The 24,196-nt window shown below is 47.5% G+C and overlaps 1 long non-coding RNA gene across 1 annotated transcript; it reads right to left on the bottom strand.

Moving 5' to 3' along the window:
* Window positions 1–14,299: 14,299 nt before the first annotated feature.
* On the bottom strand, window positions 14,300–24,171 carry LOC142462116 (uncharacterized). The gene is made up of 2 exons (XR_012787239.1): window positions 23,779–24,171; window positions 14,300–17,665 (listed from the first exon to the last, which is right to left on the bottom strand). It is a non-coding gene; the product is annotated as an uncharacterized LOC142462116 (long non-coding RNA).
* Window positions 24,172–24,196: the final 25 nt, after the last annotated feature.

The raw sequence follows: 24,196 nt of genomic DNA, 5'->3' as shown, positions 1-24,196 counted from the left end.
GCCTCCTCCACCCAGGTGCGCTCCCTGCCACTAGCTCAGCACCTATGCACACACTATTCATTCTTCTGGGAAGGTGCCATTTCCACCGTTTACTGTAAAGGTAAACTCAATGTGCATTTGCACTTTAACCATTTATTTCCTTGAAGGTTCTGGGGAGAGGAATAGGGGTGAGGCTAGGTTCTCCCACACACCTGTGCTTCAGAGATCATTCGAGAGCAGTGTTGGTGGTGCAGTGGTGTGCTTAGTTAACTGCCTTCCCGAATTAATTCAAGGAGCTCCTGTGGAGGCAGGCCTGAGAGGAGAGAGGAGGGCCTTGCGCACCCTGCAAATACTACAATCCTTTGCTGAAGACATCAGCTCTTTATGCTTGGCAGCTTTGGGGGTGTATGTGAAATGGATGTCTTTCTTCCCATTGGTTCACCCTATCACTGTGGGGGTCGCTTTTACAAAACCCCAAACTCTCTGCCAGAGGGTCACTCCTCACAGCATGAACCCTAGAGGACAGGGTAGTACTGCCCCTGTGCTTTCTCAGACCGTACCTTTTAATTTTAATCATTTTATTGGGGGCTCGTACAACTCTTATCACAATCCATCCATTGTGTCAAGCACATTTGTACATTCATTGCCCTCATCATTCTCAAAACATTTGCTTTCTACTTGAGCCCTTGGTATCAGCTCATTTCCCCCCCTTCCTCTCCTGCTCCCCCTCCCCCATGAACCCTTGATAATTTATAAATTATTATTATTTTGTCATATCTTACACTGTCCAACATCTCCCTTCAGCCACTTTTCTGTTGTTTATCCCCCAGGGAGGAGGTCATATATAGATCCTTATAACCGGTTTCCCCTTTCTACCCCACCTTCCCTCTACCCTCCCGGTATCGCCACTCTTGGCACTGGTCCTGAAAGGGTCATATGTCCTGGATTCCCTGTGTTTCCAGTTCCTATCTGTAACAGTGTACATCCTCTGGTCTAGCCAGATTTGTAAGGTAGAATTGGTATCATAATAGTGGGGGAGTGGGGGAAAGGAAGCATTTAGGAACTAGAGGAAAGTTGTATGTTTCATCGTTGCTGCACTGCACCCTGACTGGCTTGTCTCCTCCCTGAGACCATTCTGTAAGAGGGTGTCCAGTTGCCTACAGATGGGTCTTGGGTCCCCAAACTGCACTCCCCAGAGACTGTAACTCCTTGCACGTGTAGAAAGCCCCTTTCTCCCATGGAGCAGCTGGTAGTTTCGAACTACTGACCTTGAAGTTAGCAGCTCAATTCGTAACCACCATCCCACCAGTGCTCATTATTTTTTCAGTTCTCAGTTTCTATTTACTTTTCTTCCTGGTCTTTTGTTCTGTTTTTGTTTTCTACCTAACACTTTTTTTAAAAGCTACTATTTCTTTACTATTGATGCTGACCACATGCCAAGAATTAGTTAAGCATCTGATGTATAAGTCCATCCATACAGCCACTCTGGATGGTAGGTAGGATTTTCTTCAATACGCAGCCAGCAGAGAAAACACAGACCCAGAGAGGTCAAGTGACTCACTCAGGTCTTTCCAGCTGGGAGTTGGGGGTTGCTGGGATTGGAGCTCCAGGACTCCCTAAACCCTGCACTTGACCATTATGCTGCATTGCCTCCTAGTGGCCTCTCTCAATCCATAAGTTTCTGCCTCTCTTGAATTGCTGGTATCCTGGTGGTACCATGGTTAAATTGCTCGGTTCATGGCTTGAGCTCACCAGTTTCTCCACAGGACAAAGATGTGACAGTCTGCTTCTGTCTTAGCAACCCTATGAGGCAGTTCTACTTGGTCCTTTAGGGTCCCTATGAGTTGGAATCAATCCAATGGCAGTGAGCTTGGGTTGTGACGCTTCTCTCTTACCAGGCCCACATTCTCATTCTGTCCCTGGCCTTGTGTGTGTTCCCTCTCGCTGGAAACTTTGAGTAACTTGGGTAAAGGTCCTCTGAGTAGCAAACCTACCGCGCCAGTCTGTAATTTGCTTTCTAATTATAGTTCTCTGGATTTATAGCTGCCTCTCTCCCAGCGGCTGACAGGATCCATTCTGCTTCGTGTGGTGACCGTCTTGTGGATCCACAGAGAAGTAGCCTAAAAGGGTCAGTCAGTTCCTCAAGGACAGGGACACTGTAGCCCCCCAGGAGGGCCAGTGTGGGTGGGATGAGGGCCTGGCTGGCCCGATTGGGCTCCTCCTTGCATGCAGATTTCCTAGTAACAACACAGAGGCAGAACATGTGATAGAAAATGGGAGAAAGAGAGAGTTGGTGAATTGTGTTCCAGCAGACCTGCCATTTCTTGACCTTCAGAACTGTCTGAGCTAAATCTCCCTGAGTTGGGGTGACTTGACTGATTTTCTGAGTATAAGCCAGACTTGAAATGTGTCCACTCATCAGCTATCTTTCTCCCTTTCTTTTTTTTAACCTTTTTATTATTGAAAAATTTAAACATACCAAGCAATAGGGCAGTGTAATCAACTTCCATGAGCCCACTGCTGGGCTTACTTTCAATGTATAGTCAAGGCCCATCTCTCTAGCCAGGTGGAAGTTTCAACTGCTCCTCAATCACAGCACCAGCTCAGTGTGCTACCCTTAATAGTTAATAACGAGACAGATGTTGGCTTGTTCCAAAGCCCTTTCCCTCTCTATGTCTGGTTCCCCATCTGTGTCCCAAGGGAGGGTGGTGGTAGGTTAGGTGCTGTCCAGTCTGTTCCGACTCATAATGACCCCCCGTGTAACAGAACACAACACTGCCAGCCTCATGATTGCTGCTATCTTGAGCCCACTCTTGCAGCCACGGTGTCAGTCTATCTCATGAGGGGCTTCCTCCTTTTCCTGCCTTCTACTTTCTCAAGCATGAGGTTCTTCCCCGGGGACTTGTCTTCCCTGGTTACAGATCCCAAATACAGAAGGCAAGTCTTGTCATCCTTGCTTTTAAGGAACATTCTGACAGCACCTCTTCCAAGACAGATGTGTTTCTTCTAGCGATCTACAAGACTTGCAATCATTTTTGCCAACACCTTAATTCAAATGCATGAATTCTTCTCTAGTCTGCCTTCTTTAGAGTTCCGTTCATGCATGTGATATGATTAAAAGTGCCATACCTTGAGTCAGGCACACCTTGGTCCTCCGAGCGACATCTTTGCACTTGGACAGTTCAAAGAGGTCCCGTGCAGCAGATTTGCACAACGGAACACTGTTGGACGATTTCATGACTGCTGCCTGGTGCTTGCATGAGTGTTGATTGCGGATCCAAGTAAAATGAAGTTCTTGAAAAGCACAATCTTTTTCCCGTTTATCATGATGCTGTCTACTGGTTTAGTGAGGATATTTTTTCATCGTTGAGTTGTAGTTCATCCTGAAGGCTGTGGTGTTTGACCGTCATCAGTGTTTTGAGTCCCCTTGTGTCATATGCATCTGGTAGGTTGTTAATAAGGCTTCCTGCAACTTTGATGCTTCATTCTCATCTTATAGCCCAGTTTCTCAGGTTATTTGCTCAGCCTACAAATCGAATAAGTCTGGGGAAAGGGTATAAGCTTGACACACACCTTTCTTGATTTCAAATCATGTGGTATCCTTTTGTTCTTATCAGATAACTGCCTGTTGGCATAATTAAGTGTTCTGGAATTCCCCTTTGTGGTAGTTACATAATTTCATGTCAACTTGATAAACAGGTCTAGGGGTGGAGTTTAGCCTATCAATCAGGTCATAGCCTAATGATGCCTCCTGTGGGCATGCCCTTCTCATGAGGATTCTGGAAACTTCCTCTCTTTCTCCCTGGAGATGGCCACGCTCTCTTACTTCACTTTCTTGCTGTTGAGACACTCAGAGAGTTGGAGGAGATATGTGGAGACCCATGCCAGCACTGAGATGCTGGATCCACAAGACTTTTTCACCCACCAGTCTGTGGTCTTCCTGCATTTGGCATCGTTACATGTGCTGTGTGAGTCTGAAGAGGAATTTATAGACTAGGATTGGACATACAGGCTAATATTGGACTTATGGACTTGATCTGGACTGGGCTGGCCGGGATGTTTTCTCAATATGCAATTGCTCCTTGATATAAAGCTCTCTTACACACATATGGGTGTCCCTGGATTTGTTTCTCTAGTCAACCTGGACTAACACACCATTCTTCACAATGTTATCCATAGTTGGTTATTGTGATCCACATAGAGCAGTGGTTCTCAACCTGTGGGTCGTGACCCCTTTGGGGTCAAACGACCCTTTCACAGGGGTCACCCGATTCATAACAGTATCAAAATGACAGTGATGAAGTAGCAACAAAAATAATGTTATGGTTGGGGGTCACCCCCACATGAGGAACTGTATGAAAGGGTCGTGACATTAGGAAGGTTGAGAACCACTGCCATGGAGGAATGAATGCTTTTGCATCGTCAGTAAAGTACATGCAAACATCTTTCTGGTATTCCTTGCTTTCAGATAAGATCCATCTGATGTCAGTAATGATATCTTTATTCCATAGTCTCTTCTGAATCGGTTTTGAATTTCTGAAAGCTCCCTGACAATGTCCTGCTGCAACTGTTTTTGAATTATCTTTAGCAAAATTTTATTTCCATGTGGTATTAGTCAATTGAACAAGTAGCTGTCACTCAAATTTCTTGAATGCTTCTAGTGCTGCATCAGCTTTTTGAAACATTTTGATTGGTCTTCTGTCAATTCCTAGAGCCTTAGTTTTCACCAATGCCTTCAGCACAGCTTAGACTTCTTCCTTGAACACCATTGGTTCCTGAGTAGATGCTACCTTTTGAATGGTAGAAGAGTGACCAGTCCTCTTTGGTACAGTGACTGTGTTCATCCCATCTGCTTCTGATGCTTCCTGCATCATTCAGTATTTCACACATCAACTCTTTCAATACTACAACTCAGAGCTTGATTTTTTTTTAGTTCTTCAGTTTGAGGTATGCTGAACAAAATAATAATAATTTATGAATTATGAAGGGTTCATTAGGGAGGGGAGGTGGGGAGGGAGGGGGAAAAATGAGGAGCTGATATTAAGGGCTTAAGTAGAAGGTAAATGTTTTGAGACTGAAGATGGCAACAAATGTACAAATGTGCTCGACACAATGGATGTATGTATGGATTGTGATAAGAATTGTATGAGCCCCCAATAAAATTATTTTTTAAAATACTGCATGTGTTATTTCCCTTTGGTTGTTCTAAGTTCAGGTCTTTGCACGTTTCATTATAATGCTTGACTTTGTGTTCACAAGCCACCCATTGACATTCTTTCTTCAGCTTTTTTTTACTTCATTCTTGCTCCCTGTGCTTTACCGAAGTACAAGAGAAGTTTTCCTTGAGGGAAATGAAGTTAATTACTCAATCTGGTCATCCTAGCCATATTCCCTTTTGGGATCTATTATAAATTCTAGCCCTTAGGCCTGCGGTTATAATCCCATTCTGAAGGGAGCTCTCTTATGCTGACAGACAGGATTAAGGTGGCATGTATTTTGAGTCTCTACTAGCGGGTGCGCCTCACATCACCACCCTGTTTCCTTGGGGGTATGGTCTGAAGAAGGCAAAAACCACACCTCCATCAAAGCCATTCTTTTTGTGACCTCTTCTTCCTGACTGATGGAGCCCTGGTGGTATAGTGGTTACACATTAGGCTGTGATCCACATGGTCGGCAGTTCAAAACTACCAGCAGCTCAGAGAGAGAGAGAGAGAGAGAGAGACTGGGCTTTCTGTTTCCGTCAACAATAACAGTCTTGGAAACCCACTGGGGGTCGCTATGCGTCAGCATGGACTCATTGGCAGAGAGCTTTCTTCCTGACTGAGTATGCAAAGAAGCAAGACCTGCTTGGATTTTCAGGATTCTGCGGCTGCATTTGGCTTGCCTCTCATGACCTTTGGTTCTTAGGACTTGAGTGGTGAAGGGATTTGATTTCATTTGACCAGCTTCCACAGATTTGTGGAGGAGGAGGGTACCCCAGAAGAACATCTGGATTTGGGATTTAGGAGCACCCACGACCACTTGAGCAATTTCCTTAATGCTTGTTGGATCTATGTGAGTCGTTGCAGTGAACTGCAGAATATGCTAAACGGTGGTTGATCTTAAGGGGTTAATTGAATGGTATAGTATTTTAGAAAAGTTGGACATTTGGGACATCTTTAATCTTCATGTCCTTGGACAAGTCTAGTATTAATTTTTCTAAAAGAAAGTATTTCTACTCAGAGTCTTTTCTGACATCCATTTTTATCTTTCTTTCTCTCTTGTCTTTTTAATGACTTTTTGCTTTCTTCATGTAATGTTCTTGATGTCCTCCTTGTAATTCCTCCAGAGATGTTAATGTTCAATGCACCAAATCTGTTCTTAAGATGTTCTCTAAATTCAGGTGGGATGTACTGAAGGTCAAACTTTGCTTCTCCTGGACTTTTCATTCTCTTGAGCTTCAATCTGAACTTGCATATGAGTAATTGGTGGCCTATTCCACAGTCCTGACCTTGTTTGGACTGATAATATTGAGCTTCCCTATCATCTCTTTGCATAGATGCAGTCAATTTAATTTGGATTGAATTCAAGTTAGTCCATCTGGCAAGGTCCACGTGTACAGTTACTGTTTGTGTTGTTGAGAAAAGTTATTTGCAATGAAGAAGTCATTGGTCTGACAAATTGTATCATGAGCTCTCTAGCTTCTTTTCTTTCATTAAGGCCGTGCTTTCCAACTCCGGAGCCTTCCTCTTTGTTTACAATATTTGCATTTCAATCACCAGTAACTATCAATGCATCTTGATTGCTTGTGTGATCAATTCCAGGCAGAAGAGTCTTCTTCAATTTCTTCATCATTGGCTTTAGTGGTTGGTGTGTAAATTTGAATGGCAATTGTATTAACTGGTCTTCCTTGTGAGTGTCTAACTGTTATCCTCTCAACATGCAGCATTGTAGCATTGCACTTCAAGATAGAGCTTGAAATATTCTTTTTGATGATGAATGGGACACCATTCTCCTTTGTCATTGCTGGCATAATAAGCTGTATGATTGTCTGGTTTCAAAATTGCTCATACCAGTCTATTTCAGTTCAGTAATGCCTAAGATATTGATCTCTATTCATTCCATTTCATTGTTAACAATTTCAAATTTTCCTGGATTCATACCCCTACATTCCGCTTCTGATTATAAGTGGATGTCTGCATCTGTTTCCCTTATTTTGGATCCTACCTCACCAGTGAAAGAAGGTCCTGAAAGGTTTGCTCCATCCGTATCATTACGGTGATTCTACTTTGAAGAGTCAACGCTTCCCCAGTCATAATTGGAGGGCCTTCTAACCTAAGGGACTTATCATCTGGCGATGTATCAGACAACATTCCACTGCTATTCATGAGGTTTCAGTGGCGAATCCCTCGGAAGTAGACTGTCTATTTACTCTTCCCCGTCTGTTCTCAGTGTGGAAGCACTGCTGAGACCCGTTCACCATGGGTGATCCTGCTGGCATTTGAAATATTGGGGAGCCACCTTTCCGTCTCAGTAATAGGTAACACATCACAGTCTGACAGACTGACAGACAAGTGGGGACTGAGGAGTAGGACAGATCATTTCCATGAGATGGGGTGTGCTGCCTGCATCGAGCACACACCTGATGGTCCCTGTTCACACCCTTCTGCTGCCATTTATTAGCTGAATGCATTGAGGCCAATTATGTCTCAGGGTTCTTGTTTGTAAAATGGGGGTTCTAGTGCCGACTTCCAGGGGTAGTTGGGAGCATTGAAGAAAGATAAAGTAGCTGTTTTGTTTCCAAAGCTCTTCTTAATTTCTATTTTTAATATTAACTTCTGGTGGGAAGAATCCATGTACTTCAAAAGTGCAAAAATAAATTGAAATGGACTAGACTTCCAAGCCTTAGGATTCAGCATGTTTTTGGTTGTTTGTGGGTCCCAGTCAGCAGAGAGTCCTCAGAAACTCAAGAACAAGACGGCGCAGCCAAGGCCAATGCCCCAAATGTGGAGTGGAGGCCATTTGGGCTGACTCCCCCCACTCCCCCACTAGTGGGCGCCGCAACCCCAGAGGAGCTGGTCAACTGCTACCTACCTCAGGGGAAGAGCCCAGAGTTGGAGAGAGTGGCACTGAGGGATGTGGTGTTGCTAGGAGACCGAAGGAGGCAGCAAGGGTCAGTTGCTGGAACTGGGAGGGAGTGATAGAGCTGGTGTGGAGATGCCAGGCACTTGGCCCCAGGTGGGTCTTTATGGGATTCTGGCGGGGGCGTGGTGGTGGTGGTGGCATAATTGAGCATGGGTGAGCTCAGCTTGGGGGGAGGAGGCTCCATGGTGCACAGCTCCTTAGAACAGGGGCTCGGGATGATGAAACTTCCTCAGTTGGGGAAGTCAGATTTACGTTTTACTTCTGACTCACCATGTGACTAGTGCGCAAGTGCTATGCTGCTACACTTGGGTGGACCTGGGTTTCCTCATGCGTACAGTGGGTCTAAGAATGCCGGCATCATGAGCCATTGTGAGGAACAGGTGAAATGAGTAAAATATTCTGTAAAAATAGAGCTAGCGTATAAAGGTGAGAGAATTCACCATCACTTCTATATGATAATAAGATTTATTGGATTGGACCTGTTTCTGCCCTCCATGCCCCCATCTGAGTTAGCTTCATGGTTGGGGAAAGGCCTTACTTACACTGTAATGACCTATGTCTGGGGACTGGGAGGATTGATTGGGGCCCCAAGTAGTGACATGGCAAGGGGCAACTGAGGTGAAGTTCAAAGCCAGAGAGGCAGCGAGAGCTGATGAGAGTGAGTGCTGATTCTAGGAAGGGCTTTGGATGGCTCAGGCTAGAAGCTGTGGTGAAGAGAGGGCAATGAGCATTTTCTTGTTTACACACTGGAAAGTAAGCAACAAAACCAAACCCAAACAAGCAAAATAAAAATAATTCCATTATCATGGAACATCTGATAACATTTTGTGCAGATATCCTCCAGTTTAATTTTTTTCCACGCACACGCATGATATTTCAATATAAATTGAATCACATGTAATATATTGTTTGCACCTACCTTTACTTATTTATTTTACTTAGTATCATGTTATGGGCATGGTTCCATGGCAACATACAGATCTGAAGAATTATTTTTAACAGCAGCACAGTGGTCCAGCTTCTATACGTATGTGTCACTGTGTATCTAATATAACCATTATCTTGGGGCATAAATATTCATTCCGATTATAGCTGTCTTATACAATGATCAGCTCAATGTTCTTCCAGCTGTCTCGCTTTTTTACTGTTTTATTGTGTTTTAGGTGCAATTTTGCATAGCACGTGAGGTTCCTGTTTGGCAGGTTTTGTACCCATTATTCCGTGATGTTTGTTGTAATTCCCATCACAGGTCAGCACTCTCATCCTTTCTGTTCTGGGTCCTGGGCCCATTGACCCAGCTGTCTTGTTCCTCCTTGTCACCTCATTTTACCTTTGAGTAAATGCTGACCATGGTCTCAGAGTTGCTTCTTTCAGAGAGCACATGGCCCATGGATGATAGTGTTGATTTTATAAGCCAATTTGGCCGAAAGTTGGCCTCCAAAGAGAGCTTCAGTTCCAAGATCCAAGATTAGGCTAGGGTGACACGCTTGGGGCTTCCTCTAGCCTTCTTGATATTGGCCCAGGGCATTGGCCTTTTTTTAGGAATTTGAATTTTGTTCGACATTTTTCTCTTAGTCTATCTAGACCTTGTGTTGTGTGCCTGATCAGAACCGTCAGGAGTGGTACCATTATATCTTGGGGAATACTCACTGGTTCCCTTAGGATGAATTTCTAGGAGAGGGCTTACAGGTTAGAAAAGAATGCCCACTTGTAATGCTTACCATGCCCTGTCCTTCTGGAAGATGGCACCCATGGAGAGCTGCACTGACAGTGTCTCAGTCTGCTAGGTCATGGGACACCTCATGCCTTTAACTCGTGTGGCCTTGGAGATAGGCGGTTTCCCTGAATGGGAAGAAGCCCTGGTGTCCACTCGGAAGGGACTTTGGCATGTCGTGTCAGTAGACTTTCCTGGCGTGGGCTGTGCTGGGTTGAGCTGCTCTGGGCCCTCTTCATCTGGAGAGGCTTTGCCGGTTTGGGCTGGGCTACTGATCTGGGTTGGCTGCCTTGGCCAGACCAGACAGTCTTGCCCCTGGTGTGACTCTGTTTTCTGTTTGGTGTGAGCAGCCCCGCCAGTCTGAGACATTCATTCGGGAAGCCCCTCTGGCCATGCTGGCAGACTTGTGCGTGCACGCACGCACGCAGTGGGTAGTGATTCGCCAGAGGTGGTACAGCAGTAGTTCTGACTGAGTGGAACTGTTCACCGTCTTGTCACTCTGCCTCTAAAAATAATTATTGCCTGTTCCAAGTGACCGCACTGCCAGGTGTCTGGCAGTAAGGCACTTTTGGCTATGGCCATGCAAGGGAGAGCACACACGTGGAGGGTGTACGTGTGTCTATGTGTGCATGTGTATATGCAAGGTGGCATGTGGGAGTCTCTTTATTGGTCGATCTTGGAGCCAGGAACTGGGGGGGGGGGGTGTCGTGTATGTGTGTGTGTGTGTGTGTGTATGATAAACAGCAGATCAGGCTCCTCCTCTTCTACCCTCTCCTGACTGGGGACAATCTGTCTACTCTTTGGAAGCTGCCGAGACAGCTGGTGGGGCAGGGGTGTCTTTCAGGACAATGTGCTCATTCTCTGTTGAACAAGGGAATAGAGAGCAGGAAGGGGGAGGCGCTCCAGAAACACTATGGCAAGGGAGCAGGCTCTGGGGGGGACACTTAAGATTTAGCTAAGTAACAACTGTATCCTACGAAGGCCCATTTCACTTTTTTTTTTTTGTTAAATGGTTAATTTAGGATCCCTTTGCTGGTTTGAGGAGCCCTGGTAATATAGTGGCTACCCATTGGGCTACTAACCTCAAGGTCAGCAGTTCAAAACCACCAGCCATTCCTTGGGAGAAAGATGGGGCTTTCTACTCCTGTAAATATCTACAGTCTCATAAACCCACAGGAACAATTCTGCCCTGTCTTGTAGGGTTACTATGAGTCAAAATCGACTTAAAGAGCAGTGGGTTTGGTTTTATTTTTTTGGTTTGTTGGTTTCAGTGCACACCTTGTGGCATGGTTGGTTAAAAGTGGGGCTACTAACCACAAGGTCAGCAGTTCAAATCTACTAGTTGCTCCCAAGGCTTTCTGCTCCTGCTAAGTGGATTCAAACCACCTACTCAAACCCAAACCCAACCCACTGCTGTGGAATCCATTCTGACTCATAGCGGTCCTACAGGGCATTGTTGAACTGCTCTGTAGGGCTCTCAAGGCTGTACATCTTTTTGCAGAAGCAGATTGCCATATTTTCTGCCAAGAAGCTGGTGGGTTTGAACTGCCAAACTTTTGGTTAGCAGCTGTATGCTTTAACCACAGTGCCCCCACAGCACGAAAACCAACCAATCCAGAAGACAAACTTACTGCTAACCACTACAGCCGACCATTCTGGTCAGGGTCACAATAGAAAATCCTGGGCAGAGAGGGAGAGGGGAAAAAGAACCAAAGACCCACATTCAAAAACCACACTTCCTGGTTCAGTGGAGAATGGTGGAACCCCAAGCCTGTGGCCTTCAGACACTTTTTAAGCCTGGCACTGAACCCAGCCCCCTGGGGATCTACCTTCAGGCAAACCATGACTGGCTTATGAAATGAGTAATACCAGGGAGGGATGGAATCCTCAGGACAGTCCTCTGTAGGAGGCTCAAAACATTTGCCCCAAAACACAGCTCAGAAGGCAAGAAGGGGAAGGAAAGGAGGATGAATGGAAATGGGCACACAGGGAGCAAGCAGGAAGAATGCTGTCACGTAGAGAGAACTTACACCACCACAAAACAAAATGTGTTCAATCACTGGATGGAAAATGGATGTACTCTAGATGCTTTTATACAGACAACAATATAAATGTAAAAAATTAAGCACACCAGACTGTGTGATCACGAGGTGTCGAAGGGATCAGGCAGGTATCAGTCATCACAGAACAAAAAAATCACATCATCGTGTGCTCACCTTCCTGATACAATCGCTGAAGACAAATGGGTACATAAGCAAAAGTGGTGAAGAAAGCTGCTGGTGCCTGGCTATCAAAAGATAGAGTGTCTGGGTCTTAAAGGTTTGAAGGTAAACAAGCTGTCATCTAGCTCAGAAACAACAAAGGCCACATGGAAAAAACTCACCAGCCTGTGTGATCACGAGGTGTCAAAGGTATCAGGTAGCAGGCATCAAAGAACAAAAAAATCATATCATTGTGAATTAAGGGGAGTGCAAATTGGGGCCCCAAAGCCCATCTGTAGGCAACTGGGCATCCCCTTACAGAAGGGTCTTGGGGAGGAGATGAGCTAGTCAGGGTGCAGTATAGCAACGATGAATCATACAACTTTCCTCTAGTTCTTAAATGCTTCCTCCCCACCACTATCATGATTCCAATTCTACCTTACAAATCCGGCTAGACCAAAGGATGTACACTGGTACAGATAGGAACTGGAAACACAAGAAAGCCAGGACAGATGTTCCCTTCAGGACCAGTGGTGAGAGTAGCAATACTGGGAGGGTGGAGGGAAGGTGGAGTAGAAAGGGGGAACTGATTACAAGGATCTACATATAACCTCCTCCCTGGGGGACAGACAACAGAAAAGTGGATGAAGGGAGACGTCAGACAGTGCAAGATATGCCAAAATAATAATCATTTATAAACTATCAAGGGTTCATGAGGGAGGGGGGAGCTGGGAGTGAGGGGGGAAAATGAGGAGCTGATACCAAGGGCTCAAGTAGAAAGCAAATGTTTTGAGAATGATGAGGGCAACAAATGGACAAATGTGCTTGACACAATGGATGGATATATGGATTGTGATAAAAGTTGTACGAGCCCCCAATAAAATTATTTAAAAAAATTTTTTTTAATTAAAAAAATAGTCACAAAAAAAAAAAAGTCACATCGTGGCTACTCACTACCACATCAGTGCAGGAAACCACAGGGTATGTCATACGAGGTACCCATTTGGAGCTTATACTTTGCAGTCCCAGCCTCAATGCTTCAGCATCCCAGGATCCAGGCCAGTGGAGGCCTGTGTCCAGACTCCTCCCTGTGCTTCCCAGCCATTGTGCCTTGATATATGCCACCTCCTCAGTCCAGGTCATCCCCTCCCCTCTTAAACTCTGGCCTGAAATGGCACCGCTTCCTCAGAACCTTCCTGGACACCTGCGTTCCTCTCATCTCTTCTCTGAACCCCCCAGAGCACATCACTGGTTGGGTTCAACCTTCAGTACTTTCTGCCTCTTGGCACGGTTGGTTGGTGGTGTCTTTCTTTTGGCAAACTGTGAAAGAAACTATTAGGGGAAATGACTATGTTTTCTAGAAACTCCTCCCCCAAGCACACCGAGGGAGTTCAATACATCCCACAAACTTCTGCACTGTCGTGTTGGGAATACAGAGACAGATAGTGTAGGCCCCCTATTCTCAAAATGCTCATAGGCTCCCGTGGAAGTCTGACTCATACCCAGAGAACCATTGAAGCCAATGGTTATTTTGGGCAGGAAGATCAAAGACACAGAGGGTCCAGCTGGCCAGGGAAGTCCAGTTCCGACTGGCCTAAACAGAAGGCTGTGTTTATATAGAGATGCTTCTCTGCCCAACCTGGCCTAGTGCAAGGAGACGGGAACATCTCTACATTGCTGCCTGGCTGCCACATGACTTTTGGGATTAACCGGGGATGCAGTGGCTGGTGGAGCCGTCTGCTCACTGCATATGGGTCCATGAGGAGAGGGCTGGCTGCACGGGCTGCAGAGCAGGGCCAGTTGCTGGAAGTGGAGTGTGGTTTGGGTGTTACCAGGGCTGGGAACGGGAATGAGAGTGCAGGGGAGTATCTGCAGCCTGAGCAATGGAGGCAGGGGACTTCTGCGGGGCCTGGCTTAGGTCGGTGAGGTACGTAGACCAGTCTGTTTGAAATGGAAAACCCCAACTAAACTCCCTACCATCGACCCTACCGTACTGCCCCTGTGTGCTTCCAAGACTGAAACCCTTTATGAGAGTAGAAAGCCTTGCCTTTCTCCTTCGGAGCTGCTGGTGGTTTCAAACTGCCAACCCTGCAGTTAGCAGCCTGACATGTAGCCCACTAGGCCACCGGGAGCCCCCTTTTGAAATGGAAAGAGGGTTGGAAATAGACAAAAGATAGAATAGCTTCCTTCCTTCAGACTCCAATACTAAGAGCATCTCACATTCTGAACATCTCTGGCATGTTTTCATCTCTGTATTCATTTCCCCCGATAAAAGAAAACCTTTAAAAAAGGAATTTCTTTATTGACATTATAAATGTGTACAGAAAATCACACAGACACTAAGTTTACACATTCATGTGTAACTCCTACCCAGACAAGGAAGAGAACATGCCAACATCTCTAAGGACATTTGTGTTGAACCAAAGATGTGCAAGATTAATGGTGCAAAAAAGACAGGCTTTGGAGTCGCTCATGATGCCTGGGGTTGAATCCTGACACCATCACCTACTATCTGTGTGGCTTTGGATCAGTGGCTTAGCCTCTCTGAGCTCCAGTTTCCTCCTCTGTAAAATCGAGGTGGTGTTCGATATCCACCTTACAGGACAGTAAGAAGTTTGAAACTGAAACTATAGGCACAGTGTGAGGCACAGTGGCAGCAGGAGTGAGGGCCCTGCAAAGATGGAGGCGCTGGCTGCAGCATCTTCTGGGACACAGGACCACAGACAGGCACCCACACTGCTTTTCTCCCCTCTCCTCCCACTGCACCTTGCCTCTGTGATACCCTCCAAGGTCTCTCTCCTGCAAGGAATCCGTGATGCTTTGATGATGCAAACCTCAGCTGACACATCAGGTGCCTGATGGGAGGTGGGGCAGAGATCTGTATCCAGTGGGAACAGGTCCAGCGTCTGCATATTCAGGCCTCAGGAGGGTGATGGCCTCCTGGGAGAGGGCTGCTTTCCAGAGAGCAGCCAGAAGCCTGGAGCCCATTAAGCAATGCAGCTGAGGTAGAGGGTTTGGGCAGCCAAACTGGACTTCAGGAGTGCCCTCATATCCTGGAGGAATGCCTGCCTCCCACTTGCTCCCAGGCCTCTAGCCCTGGGAGTGAAGATGGCCCAAGGGACTTTCACGGGCCCATCTGTGAGCTGGGGCCCTTGTGGTGGGAAGGATGAAAAGTGGTCCCTGCACCCAGCTCGCAGTGAAATGAGGATTTAAAAGACTCCTTGGGCAAGTCACTGCCCAGGGAGAAGAGGGAGGGGCAGAGCAGAGAGGGCATTTCTAGCTGAGAGGGTTGGTTACTAAGGCAAGGATCAGGAAGGACTTCCTGGAGAGTGCCTGGAAGAATGGCCATGGGAAGGGAAGAGAGGGGCTCCCAGGGACAGAGCCTGGGCACTCCCACTTTGCACTGGGGGCTGCGGCACCATGGTGGGATGGGCGTGGATGAGAAGCCAGATGAATCAGGTTGTGGAGGGTCTGGAGAGTCAGGCCAAAGGGTTTGAGTGGCTTCACGAGACAATGAGGGACACCTGGTGCAGAGCTGAGCAGGGACAGCTTCCCTGTGACAACCAGCCCAGAGGATGCAAACACGCATCAGGAGCCTCACCGTGGTTTGGCAAGTCAAGTGGGCTATGAACCCAGGACTGGTGGGACTCCTGAGGAGAGAGTCAAAGTGGGGAAGGGAGCTCTGATTGCCAGGCTCCACGCTAAGACCTCCAAGCTATGTCTCCTCTTAGAGTCCCTGGAGAAGGACAGCATGCTTGGGTAAAATGGAGGGGCAGTGACAGGGGAAGGCCCTGGGCCAGATGGATTGACTTCGTGTCTGCAACAATAGACATAGGCATAGGTACAATTGTGAGGCCGGTGTAGGACTGTGTAGGGTTTTGTTCTGTTGTGTGACCTTCACAGCAACATCTTCACAGCAGCTCTAAGAGGTCATGTGGCTAGATAAAATATTGTCCCCATTCTGCAGAGTTTGTCACTGAGGTCCAGAGAGGTGAAGGCCTGGCCCAGTGTCACAAAGTTCCCGTCCTAATGAGCATGCCCATTCCTGTCCTTAACCCCTTCCCCAGAGGTTACCATTGCTCTGAGGCCCTGCAACGGGACACGAGATGGAACTGTGCTTTGTGCTACACAGCCCCGAGGCGGCGTCATCATTCCACACTAGACTATGACCAAACCCAGGAGTGCGTGGTTCCCACAGTCTGGGCTTAGAGACTCCAAGGGCAGAGAGGCCCCTGGGGACTGCACTGTTTCTGGAGGCTTCCTGGAGAGAGAGGAGGAAGGGGAAAGGGGCAGATAAAGTGGGGAGGTCCCTGCCAGGCAGAGATTGCTGCCTGACCATCCTGCCTGCTCCCAGTTGCCAGACACAGCCAGCCTGCAGTGCCTTCCAGAGAGTGCCAAGGATCAGTGAAAACAGCTTTGTCAGGCAGAATGTCCAGGCCTGCAAGTCATGCTGCTTTGGAAAATTTGGCTCCAGGAGGTCCCTCTGGGCCAGCCAAGCTCAAGACTGCCTGAGGCTGTAGCTCAGCCCACCCAGGCCTTGAGACCCTCTGGGGCAGGAGCCAGAATGCCCTGCAGCTCTCCTGCCCTGAGATGCCCTCTTCAGGAAACTGCTTCTGAACCCCATGGACCTGGCTAGGACCTCCGAGAGCTAAACCTGTGCTGGCCCAAAGGAATGTCATGGAAGCCACAAATGTGAGCCACTTCTGCCAACTTTCTTTAAATGCTAAAGTTGTTGTTAGATGCTGCACACAACAGAACCAAACACTGCCCAGTCCTGCACCAGTCTCCTAACTGGTATGCCAGAGCCCATAGTTGCAGCCCCTCTACCTAAAGGTCATTCCACTTTAAGCAAGCCCAGTGTCCTTCTCCAGGGACTGCTCCTTCCTGTGAGGCAGTCTCACCAGCCTTGCTGCTAAGGAGCATTCGGCTGCACTCTTTCCAAGACAGATTTGTTCATTCTTTTGGCAGTGCATGGTCTTTTCAATATTTTTCACCAATAGCATAATTCAAAAGCATCGATTCTTCTTCGGTGTGCCCCATTCATGGTCCAGCTCTCGGATGCATATGAGGCACTTGAAACGATCACAACTGGAGGAGCCTTTGTGGTGGAGTGGTGCCACACTGGGCTGCAATCCGAGTGGTTGGCCCTTAGAAACCACCAGCAACTCCTTGGGAAAAAGTCTGGGCATTCTACTCCCCTAAATGGTAGACTTGAGGGCAATGAGAATAAGTGGCCTAACGCACGACATGCTGAGCTGCTAAGGTCAGAAGTTTGAACCTACCAGCTGTTCTGTGGGAGAAGGCTGAGGCTGTGTACTCCTGCAAAGATTTCACAGGCTTGCTAACCTACAGGAGCAGTTCTATCCTGTCCCATGGAGTCCCTGAGTCCGATTCCACTCGATGGCAGTGAGTTTGTCCTTGGACACCTTTGCTTTTGAACACTTTAAAGAAGTCATGTGCAGCTGATTTGCTCAATGCAACACCTTATTGGATTTCTGGACGGCTGCTTCCATGGCCAGTGATGGTGGGTCCAAGTAAAAGGAACTCTTTACCAGCTTCCATTTTCTCACCAGGAATCATGATGTTGCTGGTATTTGAAACAGCAGCGACGCACATGGCTTCTTGCATCACAGCAACACACAAGCAACTACAATAGAACAGAGTCACAGTCAAGTGGTAGAAAATTTCTACTAGCCATGCTAAAAAGGCACAGGTGAAATGAATGCTAAGGACAGCTTTTCTTTAACCAAACACATCTAAATTATTTCTTCAATGCAAAAACTATTCATAAGAGGTATGACATTCTTTTTTATTTTATTGACTTTTCAAATTCCGGTGGTATGTTTTATACTTATAAAAACCAAACGCATTGCTGTCCAGTCAATTCTGGTGGATAGCCACCCTATAGAAAAGAGTTGAACTGTCCCCTAGATTGTACAAGGTTCTAATTTTATGAAAGCTGATTGCCACATTTTTCTCCTGCGGTGCAGCTGGTGAGTTTGCACCCCTAACCTTTTGGTTAGCACCTGAGTATTAACCTCGCATAGCGCATCTCAGTCTGCCCAAGTACATCTCAAATACTCAGTAGCCACTGGTGGCTACCATGTTGGGAAGCACAGATCTAGAGGGTAAGGAAGATTCTGAAGGTGAAAGCTCGGGGCTGGGCATCATATCCTGGCCCAGCTAATTGCTAGCTGTTTGGGCTTTGGGAAAAAGTCATTAACCCCTCTGAGCCCCAGTAACTGCAGCTGTGATAGGGGTTAACAGCTGATCCAGGAAATGTGTCAGGATCAAATAAATGAATGCCTGTCCAGTGCTAGGCACAGAGTAAGTACTCAGAAATGGTGGTGATTAATCTTATAGCACCCTTGATGTATTATTGGCTTACGTGTCTTTCTCCCCTACTGGATTGATTATGAATTCAAGGGCAGGGACGGTGTCCAATTCCTCTCGCCATCCCCATGTGAGCTTGCTGAAGGTAAAATTAAATCCTTGGGCCAGGAGTGCTTCTTGTCTACCCCATTCCACTAAGGAGCCAAAGATCCCTAGTGACTGGTCATCCTGGGAGCCCTGACTACCTGGGGGTGACCTGGGCAAGTCGCCGCTTTGCTCAAGGTCTCGGTTTCCTCCTATGAACCATACAGGGGTGGAGATAGAAATCTCTGAGTGGCTTCGCCTGCTGCCTTTGGTTGTGAGTCTCAGCCTCCTCCACACCCACCCTCCACCCCGCAAGTGGCCTTGCCGGGCTGGGACTGACACACTGTGCTTTGTCTTCCCAGGCAGAGATGCAAATCACTTCTATCCTTTCCAGGCTTTTCTGTATCCTGGCTCTTTTGCAGCAGCGAGCCCTCCTCCAGTTAACATTGAAGAGGGAAGGCTTGCTAGTACTTCCTAGGCAGACCAGGGAGGGGATGGGGATGGGCAAAGAAAGTCGGGAGGTTTAATGGGGTCCTTCTGTCCCTTCTCTTTGCTTCTGCCAGCATGTGCTGCCCGCCCCACAGCAGCTCAGTGACCCAGTGGGGCAGGGAGCCTTGCTTCTCTTATGGGTGAGAAAATGGAGTCTCAGAGAGACCAGATACCCTGTCCAAGGCCACACAGACGTGGTAGAGCCAGGACAGGAAGCCAAATCCTGAGCAACAGGAAGAGAAGAGTCTCTCTCTCTTTGTTGGGTGTTCCCTTCTTTCTTCTTTGTCTTTCTGAAAACTTTGTGTAGTGGTTTTGACGAACATTTACACAGCAAATCAATTTCTTACCCAACAATTCATCCACTTTTTTTGCCTCGTGACATTGATGGCAATCCCCACAATGTAACAGTACTCTTCCCACATCCTTCCTGTGAGCATTTCCCCATGCATCCTTCTTTCCTACCCCCTCCTGCCTTCTGTGCCGGACCTGTGGGCAAACACTCCCCTTCCAGGTTCCTATGGGGGTTTTCTAATGAGTTGAGTACTTCCTGAGTCCCTGCTAACCCTACAGTCCTTTCTGTTGTTTCACTGCAAGTTGAGCCACAGGGAGTGCGTTCAGTTCCAGGCTAAGAGGGGATCTAAGGCCCATCGTTTAGGAGAATCCACCAGTCTCTGTCATGCCAGTAAGCTAGCTCTTCTTTATGATCTTAAGTTTCATTCTACATTTTTCTCCCACTTTACCCAGGACCTCCTATTATAATCCCTTTCAGGTCTTGCCCAAGGGTCACGGAGGCCCCAACCTCTTATTTCACCTGGCCCCTGGCGTTTCTCCATGAGGGCTTCTATAAGACTTGGTATTGGGGTAGGTCCTGTCAAAGCACCTCAGTTTCCCTATCTGGGAAGTGAAGGGTGAGAGTAATGGGACGAGTGATGCCAACTGATGCCTACAGGGGCCATGTGTTCTGTAGAGACAACTCCTTGCATTTCCCTACACACTGTACCCCAAAACTTCTCTGGAAAGAGTTGTTTTGGGGTCAAGGAGCATTCCTGGTCCAGGGAGTCAATATCATTGAGCATGTGTGACCTTGGGCAAGCCACTCATCATCTGGGCCTCAGTCTGCCTATTTATAAAATTAGGGGCAATAATCTGATACGGAGTTGTGGAGATCACATAGGAAAATGCCTTGCAAACTGGAAAGTGCTAATAGAAATTGTAGTCTAATAAGAACAATAGTAGTAGTAGAAATCATGATCATAAGAGAAGCCATTTCTCTGGATGGTCTCAGCGACCTGCAGTGAATTGGACTCTTGGTCTCTAAATCCAGAATGCTGTTTCAGAACGTCCTGCTTCGGATGTGAGAGTACAGCCTGGATTCTCCTGGGAAAACAAGAGGCTCCAGCTGGCTGAGGAGGGTGGGAAAGTGGCCCTGCCCCAGAGGGTAGTGGGGAGGGCTCTTCCCGGGAGGAAGGGAGGAAGGAGAGAAAGGTTCAAGGAAGGAAAGTTGAACAAGGAGGAAGGGGGAGGGCCTTGACCTGCAGCCCAGAGCCTCCTGCCCACAGGAGCCAGTGGTGGGGAGGGCATAGGAGAGGAGACAGAGAATCCATTTAGAATCAAAATACTTTAAGGCAGGAAGTCAAAAATTTCTTAGCAGATGTGTATATGCAATAGTAAGCTCGTATGTTATACTGTCCAAGTTTTCCTGGTCCATTCACTTAGTTGTGTGAATAACTATTTAGGGAACTGTATTCAAATAGTGCTCCCAGAGTGGCACAGTGACTTGCCCAATGCCACAGCCCAAGGGCTTTCATGGAACTCCCTGGGGAGTGCCAGGGAGGAATTAAATTTGGGATGCCAGGTAATGTGAATGACAGAGTCTTAAGACAAAAGGAACCCTAATAGCACTATCAGGTAGGTGTTGAACTGCTAACCACGATTCAAACCAGATTCAAACTCATCAGCCGCTCTGTGGGAGAAAGATGAGATAATTAGCTACCATACAGATTTACAGCCTTGGAAATTCTATTTCATGTCACTGTGTCATGGCAGTGGGGTTTTTTTAAGCAGGATGCTGGCCCTTTTGTGAATTGGCCGTGGGCTTATCTGTCCATGAAATTGACCTTGAGATGCCTTCTGTCCAGAGGGAAGGCATGTTCAGGGAATGGGGCTGGAGTGGGGATGGGAGGTAGGCTGACCTGGCTGCTCTGCCCTCTGCTCTCCCACCACTCCTGGAGCCAATAGGACAGCAGGGAGAGTGAAGAGACCGGAGTTATATCTTGGGAGCATCTGGTGGATGAGTTCAATGTGTTTGGCTTGAAAAAGAAAAGGCTTGGTTTGGGTTGGGAGGAGAAGGAACAGAGTTGCTCTTGGATTGTTAGAGAGGAGGACTGGGGAGAAAGTGTCAGGAGAAAGATGGGGTTAATTTACTCCCGTGTGATAGGTAGGTTTATTGTGTTAGCCTGGCCAATAGGAACATATGGGATTCATCAGGTCACAGTTTGATTGGAGGGCAAAGAGATAAATGGCTCTGCAAAGCCCGCCCTCTTCCTCCACTTCTGGTGATCACAGCATGCTGGAGAGTGTGTGCTGCTGCTGTATTTGTAGCTAGTTCTTTGCCTTAACCTGTGAGCTACACTACCTGTGAGCCAGGCCAATCTGCGGATCATGTCACTAGAGTTTAAGGTACTTCAAGACCTGCTTTACCATGCTGCTGGTGCGTACATCACTTGAGCTTGAGGCTGATGAATTCTGTTGCCTTGCATTGCTTGCATTTGATATCTCATCCAGTACTGCTTTACTAAGCTCTCGAGCTACTGACTATTGGTGACCCACCCTGCTGTCTGTGGGCAGACTCTGCTTGCCTTGCCACAGGGAGGACTCTGCTGTCTGCTTCCTTGACCCGGCAGCCCACGTGAGTTGAAGGGCTTCCAGTAGATGAACTGTTCCATGGAAGTAAGTTGAACTGAACCCTCTGTACTGCTGTGTAGATTAATTAGCTGTTGTATTTCTTCTCACTGTATTACATATGTGTGTGTGTGTATATATATATATATATATATATATATATATATATATATATATATATATAAAATCATAAGTGTCCTGCTTTTGTTTCTCTAGAGAACCCTGCCTAACACATCCTGTAAAGAGTTACAGTCTTGGAAACTCCTAGGGGCAGTTCTACCCTGTCCTATAGGATTGATATGAGTCAGCATTGACTCAATGGCCGTGAGTTTTGAGTTTGGGGAGAAACTATAGCCTTGTTCTGTGGAAGGCCATTTTGATGGAGAAGGGAGGGCCAGGAGCACATGGCTCTCCCTGGACTGTGGTAGCAGAGTTGGTTACCCGTGATTAGGTGGACACGGGATTTGCAGCATGAGGAATGGATGGCTCAATTCACATGGGGCCAGCTTTCCAACTTTGGGCCTCTGGAGTTCCCATGGTGCCGGATCTTGTGGTGTCTAGAAAAGTGGCCAAGGAGGCCTGGTGGTATAGTATGTATATGCATTGACCTGCTAACCTCAAGATTAGCAGTTTGGATCCATCAGCCGCTCTTTGGGGAGGAAGATAAAGCTTTCGACTCTCTATCAGGTCACTATGAGTCAGAATTGACTCAGTGGCAGTGGGTAGAGAAGGGATCCCGTTCTGAAGGGATCGCAACAGGAGGTCCTGGATAGAGTGAGAGAAAAACATGGAACATAACTCGAAATCCAAGTCCAGGCTCACTACTGATCAGCTAGAGACTGGTGGCACCCTAGAGACTATGGCTTAGTCACCTGTCAGGTCTAAAAATGAACTCATTCCTATGGCTCAATTCTCAGCCACAAACAACAGACAGGTCCGTAAGGGAAACAATAACACTAGAAAGGGACACACACCCGAGAATAATAAACCATTTGAGATCAAAAGGGCAGCATTTACCCAAAGACAGAGTTCAGAAGGCTTAGGGAAGAAGGCTAACTGGAAACAAGAAACAAAAGGAAGAAGTAGGATACTTAATGTTACATTCATGGTAGGTATTGCAATCAATGAGATGAAACAAAATGTGTATGAATTGTTGAATGGAAGCCCAATTTTCTCTGTAAACTTCCACCGAAAGCACAATAAAAAGTTTTATCTATATGTGTATATATATATGTATATATATGCGTGTGTGTGTGCACGCGCGTGCGTATGTATTTGGAACGCTTCATTAGAAACACGCGCTTGGTGAATGGGAGGTACTCGGGAATTGTTTGAAGACTGAAGGAATAGATATGTATTTGTATGTGTCCGTATGTATAGCTGTATAGTTCAGGGGCTTAGAGGCTCTAGTGGCCTATAGTCAGGCCGGCTGCAGAGGTAGACTCATGGGCAGACATCCTTGGAGACCATACTGCGCCTTGTCGATCTTCTCCTTATTCTCCCTCTGGAGAGAGATCTGACCAACCCTTTCTTTCATCTTTTGAAAACTGAGGCAAGAGCAAGGATGTAACTTTCCCAAAGGTGTCGTGGCAGAGCCAGGCCAGAACCAGCCCTCTACTCCTGGAGTCCAGGTTGGAGGTCCTAGCCTGGGGATGGAGTGTGGTGGTTGGGAGGGGTGCTCTGAGTGGTAGCAGAGCTGCTGGAGGGAAGAGCAGGTTGAGCTGAGTTAGTCTGGAGCCATGGCCTCAGAGCAATGGGCCCTTGGGTCCCCCCTACCCTTCTCTGGAGCCTGCTGACATAGACAAGCACCAATGCACACACAAGCCCAGTCCTTCTTAGGCCCTGAGGCTGGCTCTCTCTCCTTTTTTTCTCTCTCTCTCTCCCCTTTTTATCATTTCTCTCTCTCTCTGAGAGACTGATAACTCACAGGATTCCCAGGAGACATGCACCTACCTCTTCCCCACGAAGGGGGCGGAATGCAGACTCCTGGGAAGTTCAGCCTGCTCTCTGTTCAGGGAGGTGAGGGTATCCGGCTGGGGTGGGATGGAGGCCCACTGAGGTTGAGTCACCCCTTCTGAGTCAGGGATCCTCCCCTATTCTCCCCTCCCCCTCCCTCTTTCCACTGCGGGGTGGGGGTGGGGGGACGCCAGGGGTTGGAGCGTCGTTAGGGAGACCCCAGCAGGCCAGGGTCAGAGGAGGGGGATAGCAGAGGCGCAAGGGTTGGCTCCGGAGGCACAGCCCCCGCGGTGGTCCGGGAACCGCCAGGGTGGCAGGGACCCGGAGGGGGTGGCCTGGGAGCCAGAGATGGTGGAGGGAGGGAGCCCAGCGCGCGAGGAGGCGGAGGCAGAGGCAGGGGCCGGGCCGCCGCGAG

Source organism: Tenrec ecaudatus, chromosome 12 (genome assembly GCF_050624435.1).
Source record: "Tenrec ecaudatus isolate mTenEca1 chromosome 12, mTenEca1.hap1, whole genome shotgun sequence".
In the NCBI taxonomy this organism is placed as follows: Eukaryota; Metazoa; Chordata; class Mammalia; order Afrosoricida; family Tenrecidae; genus Tenrec; species Tenrec ecaudatus.
This window is presented reverse-complemented; position numbering and strand designations above follow the sequence as displayed.